This window comes from Limulus polyphemus, unplaced genomic scaffold, assembly GCF_000517525.1.
Source record: "Limulus polyphemus unplaced genomic scaffold, Limulus_polyphemus-2.1.2 Scaffold5092, whole genome shotgun sequence".
Taxonomy (NCBI): domain Eukaryota; kingdom Metazoa; phylum Arthropoda; class Merostomata; order Xiphosura; family Limulidae; genus Limulus; species Limulus polyphemus.
The window spans coordinates 58,193-66,589 of record NW_013670702.1 but is presented as its reverse complement, the minus strand read 5'-3'; the positions used below and the strand labels follow the sequence as shown (position 1 = coordinate 66,589).

General features: G+C 30.9%; 1 protein-coding gene across 1 annotated transcript in view; it reads left to right on the top strand.

The window, feature by feature from the left end:
- Positions 1–8,397, top strand: part of LOC106472111 (ubiquitin-conjugating enzyme E2 T-like) — a 65,608-nt gene that overhangs the window by 2,617 nt on the left and 54,594 nt on the right. The window lies entirely within an intron of this gene.

Genomic DNA, 8,397 nt, shown 5'->3' with positions numbered 1-8,397 from the left:
CTTAAATCTCATAACATTATACATTTATATATCTATATATATTATTTTTATTATATTGTTCTTACACCTGTGCCTGGCTAACAATACAGAAGTTACAATGATGCGGCTCGCGCGCACTCATGTTACCATATCAAATGACATGAAACTGACATTTGGTCTGTACAAAGTAACTTGTCTTGGCTGTCTTTTAAGAGACTAATATATTGTAAAATAGTCACATTTCAATTATTATACATTATATATGTATATAGATTATCGCTATTTTGAAATATGTTCTTAAACTTATTTTTCTTAAACATAGAACAGTAAGTTAAGAAGTAAAGCAAACAATTATCTCTTCTAGTTACATCCATTGTACTCAGTTGCTGCTTTACATAGGCTACTTAGCATTTAAAAATTTTGCACGTGGAGGATATGAAACAATTCTTTTTTTTAGGTTTTATATATACATTTGAATAACTAAAAAATCATAAATTACTACATCAATGCCATAGAATTACACTATAATTTATCAAGCATAGTAAGTGAGATGTATTTTAGTATAAAAAAATATTAAATTTTGAGCAGACTAAAGACACACCCTACCTTGTTGAAATATTGGTTCAAAAGAAATAAATGGCATCCAAGCCCATAAAATGGCTGAGAAAGCTATTAGGGGGACATTCTGAGCTTCTGATTGGTTATTCATGTCATATATAGATGTAAGAGATGGAAAGAGGTGAGCGGGTGCATTGACTTATTACATGAGCAAATAGAAAAGATAATATATTCTTATTTTATATTCTAGCTTGTCAATATTGGTAATTTGAGTTTCTAATTCATATGAAACTATAGACTTAATATTTTGACTTCAGAAACATCTAATTTGAACCAGTGCTGCATTCAACATACCACATGACACACAAAAATTGATGTTTATCTGTGTTTTTTAATATTTACTTTTAAATTAAGAAATTGAGTAATGTATAGTACTTAAATTTGAATTATAATCTACAGTGTGATACCATTGTTATTGACATAAATTCATGAAATAGTAGTTGAATAAAATTTTGAATGTGAGTCAACAAATGAGGTGACATGGCCTTTCACTTGTGATTTGTCTTGAAAGGGTTAAACAGGGTTTTATTTTAACTGATCTGTTTTTTTATACATTAACAAAAAATATATACAATACCTATTGTTATGCATTTAAGTTGAATGAAATTATCAAATTTAACAGATAGATATGTCCTTTAATATACTTAGTCCAGTGAATGAGAGGTGTCACCTGTAACTTGTAATGTATCAGGTAGACCTTAAGAATATTGTTATCATGCATGAAATTCTGTTTAATCTGCTAAACACCAAAAACAAGGGAAAAAAGGTCAACATCTTGTTGCTCATTTTCTCTCAGATAAGTTCTTAATTCTATTGTAGTTGATCAATGGAAATTTTATCCTCTTGATAGTTCTATTAAGATGACAAAAGTACATCTGTATCCATTAGGTAATTGTGTTGATTTCAAGATAATTGGAAGATTTGTTTTGAATATCACTGAATGACCAAGTGAGCATATGGTATGAACTAGTTGTCCTGTCATATTAGTAATAAAAACGTTTTTAATACAAAATGTTAACTAAACTGATATTTGAGCTGCAGAATTGTTAAATGTATGATTTATTAAATCCTAAAGTGATTTTTCATTAAATACTGTAAATATTTTTAAAACTTGGAAAATTCCAATTTAAGTGAATAAAAATGTTTCATCTAAAAATAGTTTTGTATATTAATTCTGAAATAGAGGTACACATAATTTGCTCATTTTGACCATTTCCTGTAGATACCTTAACCATTATATTTTAATTAGTTGTTTGAATATAAGTTTTTCATTTAATTTAGTCTTTTAAATTCAGATTTTAGATATACACTGTAGATGTTTGTAGGAGACAATGGAAAATATCAAAAGTTTAAGTTTTTCACAATTAAAGGTGAAATGTTGATTTTCTCTATGTTAATTGTGTGTAAAAAGCAACATAGTAGTATTTGTAGTTTTATATCTGTATGTTTAATTTATGAAAAAATTGTTTTCTTATGTATTATGGTTTTATGTTAAGAGTAGCCAGTAACACTCCACTTACACAATATTTTCATAGTTCTTGAATTACTGTTAAAGAGAATATATTTTATTTAGTTTAGTTCTCTGATATGACTACATGATTGTGTTTGAAAACACAATATGGTAGGATATTTTATTTTATTTTATGTACAAAACAAAAATGAGAACAAGCAATTTTTATAATGGCCTCCACTCTTCCCTTTCAGCCATCTTATCCTCCCAATATTATTTTTACTTTTTGACATCATAATAAGGAACTAAAAATTATATAAACAAAAGAAAAGAGCAAAAGATGATAAAATTAAAAGGTTGTATTTTTAAACGGGCATCTCTGGTTATGTGACTATACTACACAAATCTTGTGTAATTATTTTCATATAGTCCTTATATGCTACTGGGACAAAGACTGGAAATCATGCACATTTTTATTTAATACTCTTGAAATTAATTTAAACAAAGAACTTGTGAAGTTTTAAATATTTGTTGTTACAATAGCCTCCACCTTGCCCCTTATAGCAATTTTCTCCTCCTCTTAACATTTTTGTAGAAATTATTTGTAGGCTTAAAAACTTTACGACCAGTACCATGAGCAAATAAACACTGAATGTAGGCTTGAACACACTTTACAACCAGTTCCACGAGCCAATAAATACTAACTGTAGGATCAAACTGTATGACCAGTATCATGAGCAAATAAACACTGAATGTAGGCTTGAACACACTTTACAACCAGTTCCACGAGCCAATAAATACTAACTGTATGACCAGTACCATGAGCAAATAAACACTGAATGTAGGCTTGAACACACTTTACAGCCAGTTCCACGAGCCAATAAACACTAACTGTAGGATCAAACTGTATGACCAGTACCATGAGCAAATAAACACTGAATGTAGGCTTGAACACACTTTACAACCAGTTCCACGAGCCAATAAACACTAACTGTAGGATCAAATGCATTTTATGACCTGTTTCTTCAGCTGAAGCATTCAATAAAAGAAAGCACTGAAATAAAAAATAAAACTAAAAGCTGTGTTATGACAATGAAATGTATATAACAATACCAAATTACAAAAGACACTGAAATGTATGTAAAATATCACTGTAACATACATAATAACAGGTTTTTCATATCTTAACATTTTGACCAAGTGAAAGATCAATTATTATCTCTGAATACTTCCTTTTTCACATTTTGACATGTTGAATGGACCCACTTATTTGCACCATGAACACTACCATAGGATTATTCCCTGCAAAATACAGCTGTTGACATGCGCAGTACACTGGCATCCTTTTTAGCTTACATACTAGTGTCTTACCTTAATTAGCAGTAATGGTGTTATCTTACCCATTGCGAAACATGTCTTAATGTGTTGCTGCATTTTTGTGTGGTTCGAAATACAGTTATACTCACATGCTCGATGACAGGTGATTTTTCTTGTAAATGAAAAAGCCATGCTATCTACTTCTGGAGCTGCTGATTTTCTGCATTACATCATAGGCTGTCATATGCACAAGTTGTTCCTTTCACATAGTTCATATTTGATAAAGTTATCCAATAGTTTTTATTAATGCTGACAATCTGGATAAATTCTCCATTTGGTGTACCAACTGCTGAATTGTAAGTCTATGCCGTAAAGATGCAAACATTGTGGAAACCACTGATATGTGAAAACTGAACATTCAATAGGTATTGACAATGATTGATAATTTCATTATTTAACCAGCCTGTGGGAGAGTTGCAGACTGTGAGGAGGATCTTACCGATTTACAAAGGGATTTGGATTATTAGATGAGTTGGGCAAATAAAAGGCAGATGACTTTTAATTATAAAAAATCCAAGGTAATACAGGTAGGATATCACAATTTGAATTCTGAGTATAATTTTTATGGGAATAAACTTAACAGTGTTATGGAAGAAAAATATTTTGGTGTTCTCTTTATCAGTCTTTTTAGCCATCCTAGCAATGTGCTGTTGGCAGATCATATAGGATTTAAGAAATATTGAATTCAAAGAAATTATAAAGAGAAACTATTATATTGGATACAAGTCTAAAGAGGTTATAATGCCATTGTATAGGTGATTAATTAGGTCATATATGGAGTACTCTGTTCAATCTTGGGCTCCATAACATAATGTTTTGAGACAACATGGGACCTATTGGTCCATCTCAGCTGTTCTGTCCTCTAAACTAAATTAAAATAATTTTAAAAAAATCTTAAAGCCAGCCTTTATCATTCATGTACTTATCAAGTTTTTTCTTAAGCTTACTTAAATTTACTGCCTCTACAACATCTGAAGGCAACCCATTCTAAAGGCCAACCACTGTTAAAAAAATGAAACTGTCCTAGTTGAAGATTACTCCAACCTTGCCAAAATGTATACTTGTGTTCCCTAGTCCTACTATTCTCACTGTTAAATATGAAAAAAGATGGTGTATCAACACTATCAGTTCCATTTACAATATTAACCACCTCAATCAGATCCCTTCCTGACTCTTCTTTTTTCAAGAGAAAACAATGTAAGAAATTTTAGCCTTTCCTTGTATGATGCCTCCTTCCCAGGCACCATTCTAGTAACCCTTTCCAACAATTCAATGTATTTCCTAAGGTAAGGAGCCCAAGATTGAACACAATATTCCAAATGTGGCATAACCAGTTACCTATACAATGAAATTATAACTTCATTAGACTTGTATTCAATATTTCTGTAGATACAACCTAAAATCTTATTTGCCCTACCACTAGTAACAGCACACTGCTTGGATGGCCTTTAATGCAAGGACATTGAATTGTTGGAAAGGGTTCAGAGAGGGGCTTGTAGGATATCTGGTATGGAAGGGTTGTAATAAGAGAGTAGATTAAGTTCTCTGAACTTATTTTCTCTTGAAAAATAGAAGATTTACAGGGGATCAGATTGAGATGTTTAAGATTGTTAAAGGAATTGATAGTGTCGATTCATCATGTGGGAACACAAGTTTTGGCATTTTAAAGTCATCTTAAGCTAAGACAGCTTAATTTTTCAAACAGAGTGGTTGGCCTTTGGAACAGGTTGCCTTCAGATGTGGTAGATGCAGTTAATTTAAGGAAGTTTAAAGAAAAGCTTGAAATTATGTGAATAATAAGGAATGGCTTTTGAGTTTTATAGTGTTTAATTTAGTGGAAGGATAGATAGTTCTTGTGGTAGATGCAGTTAATTTAATGGAGTTTAAAGGAAAGCTTGATAAATATTTGAATGATAAGGGCTGTCTTTGAGTTGTAGTATTTAGTTTAATTTACTGGATAGAATGGCCTAGATGGACCAAAAGGTCCCTTATTATCTTTTATATGTTATGTTAACTGTATGGTTACAGGTAGATCCATTGGGCCTAGTTCGTATGGAGAATGATGCACAGTTTAACAATATTTACAATAACTCTGAACTTTCTTAACATATCTTCTTAAGAATTGGTAATATTTTGTTAAAGATTACAAGTATTTTGTGCATAAAAAATAGATTATTTTAATTAAGTGTCTCCAATAGAATTCATTTCTTTATTGTAGTTATTTGCACTCAGACTGAATAGCTTAAGTGCAGGGTGATCTTCATTTCAGGTATAAAAAACTTAATTCCATCAAAAATAGTTTTCAAATTTCATTTGCATAACCCCCTAGAACCTCCTAAATAAATATCAAATGTTTTTTAAGATAAATTTTATTTTCTCTATTATATTACTAACTGTTGCTATTATTATCAATGTATAGCACAATGAAATGTTTAAAATTAGGAAACAAGGAAAATGTAAATACCTTTTAATTTTTTGTCAAATAATCTTAAAAGATCTTCTTTTGGTTATATTCTTAATTGTATGTCTTTACATTTTCACATATAGTTTGTTTTAATGTTTTATTTTCCTTTCTCGTCCTTTAGTGTTTTATGGCAACAAATGTCAGTGGGTGTCCCCAGCCAATATTATAGTATTGTCTGCAGAGATACTGTAGCTTATTATACTTGTGAACCAAGGAGAAGTTGGGTTATATTAAAAAAATTATTAAACCTTTAAAATATGCATCTTAAAACATAAATAACACATAATTAAATGAAATATAAAACTAATACCTAAATACAGTTTAACTGTTTATCTAACTAACATATTGTTACGCCTCCATATTGTTACTTAATTTTCCGTAAATTCGTTCCGACGAAACTTTAGCGACACAAGTCCTTTCTTAAATAAAACTGGTTTATTCTTACTGAATACAACTTTACCGATACACTTAATTTCAACAGTCGCTCTATAACAAACGCTAGAACGTCTCACGTGCTCGTGCTTGACAATACTTAATTACACACTTTCTGACTGCAGTTCAATTACTCATTACCTACACATTGTCCCATCACGTTGTGACCATCTTATAGATACCAGACTACCCCAATCTAGTAATCTCCCGACAATTCACGAAGGTTCGAGAAAGAAGTGGCGTGATACTAGTCACGTGATCTCGCTGACGCAACAATATTTCTAGATGAGAAACAGTGCCAAGTATCAGTGAGAACAAAAGCAGAAACAATGCTAAGAGCAATTTGACTAGTTCTGTATGGAATTTTTCATGCCAATTTTAAAATAACTTTCAAATACACTCTTTCTATTGGTTGTAAACGTCTAACTCAAATAAGTATAATAGGCTGAGCAATTGCAACTCTATGTGTATATAGTGGGCATGCCTTTTGTCAAGAGTTCTGAGAAATTTATTTCTCCTTTCTCCAGATGTGTCCTAAAGAGCATTAAAGAAGGATGTGTAAACAGAGTAATTAACCTACATGTATAAGTATAGTGGACATGAAGAAGTATTCAAGGTACATAGTCTGAAAAGTAAACTTGTGCATCATGTGACAACAAAATTGAAGTTTGAGAATTTTTAAGGTTTATTTTGAAATAAAGTAATTAAAACAAACAATATAAAACATTGCATTATAATGTACATTGTAATACTAATTTCATTGAAATAAATTGATAGTAAAGTTACTTGATCAATTTTTGAATTTAACTCGGTAAAGTCACCAATTAGACTAAACTGCTGGGGCTAGAGAAAGGAGTACCAGGATGGTGAGAAGTGGGGAATTGGTGAAACTGTTAGTGTAGTGCAGGTCACCCAACATATCGGTCATATATATCACTCATGCTAGCTTTGCCCTCCTCATGCAGATTAAGTGTATTCAGTAGAGTTGAAGTGAGCACACTGTAAACAATGGTGCCCTCCTCATGCAGATAAGGTCTGTCCCATAGAATCTGTTCAATAGAATTAAAGTGAACACACACTATATGAGTCTATACTACATAACTATAGTTATTTCCTCCTGCAGTTGGTGTTAGTCTTGTAGAGTCTGACAGTAGAGTTGAGGCATGCAAAAGTACCCATATTGCATGACAATGTGCTCTCCTCCTGTAACTGGAATCTGTCCTGTCTGACAGTAGAGTTAACTCTCTCTCACTTCAGGCTCAGCTGAATTGGCTGAGTTAATGAGCCCAAATTGACCTTTGTAGTTTCCAAACTATAACTTCTAATAAGTTTTATGTATCTTAATGAAACTTTGCAAGCTTTCAGTAATTATTAAAAGTCTTTTGTAGACAGAAATTCAGAATTTTTAATGAAGTATTTCAACTAAAAATTTCTCCATGAATACATGGAACCAAAGTGTTGACTGTTCTGAGTGCAAAGTGATTTTTATGTAAAGGTTAGAAATACTTTTCATTATCTGAAAAATCCCAGAATTCATTTGTGTTGTCTCTAAAACATCTTAAGTCAATTTTAAAAGTTTTTTTTCAGTAAAACTTTATATTTTCGTTAACTCTATACGAGGTTTTTAATTTGACCGACCTCGTAACCATAAAAAATAAATTAAAAATTAATCTAAATTAGAGTTTTTTCTTTCTCTAATGACTTCAAATTCTAATGTTTATTTATCCTAAATAACTAAACTCATGATAGTATACATCTGTTTATACTTAAATTTTATTTTTATATTGCTCTTTGAACTGTGTCTAACTAATATTCCTGCCACAAGTTGTAAATCACTTTGCAAAGGTGTAGCTCACATTACCCTATCAAATTACATAAGGCACAAGCTACTTGAGAGTTGCTCACGAGTGTACCATGTGAAAGTTTTTTATAATTAGTTAGTTTACGTAATCTAACCTAAAAAAGTTTCAAATTTTTACATTTTAGTTACTTTTATAAAAATAAAAAAAAGAATTCCCATGAAAAAAAAAAAAAGAAATATAGTACTTACCTGAGTCGTCTTCTTTTTTTTTTTTTC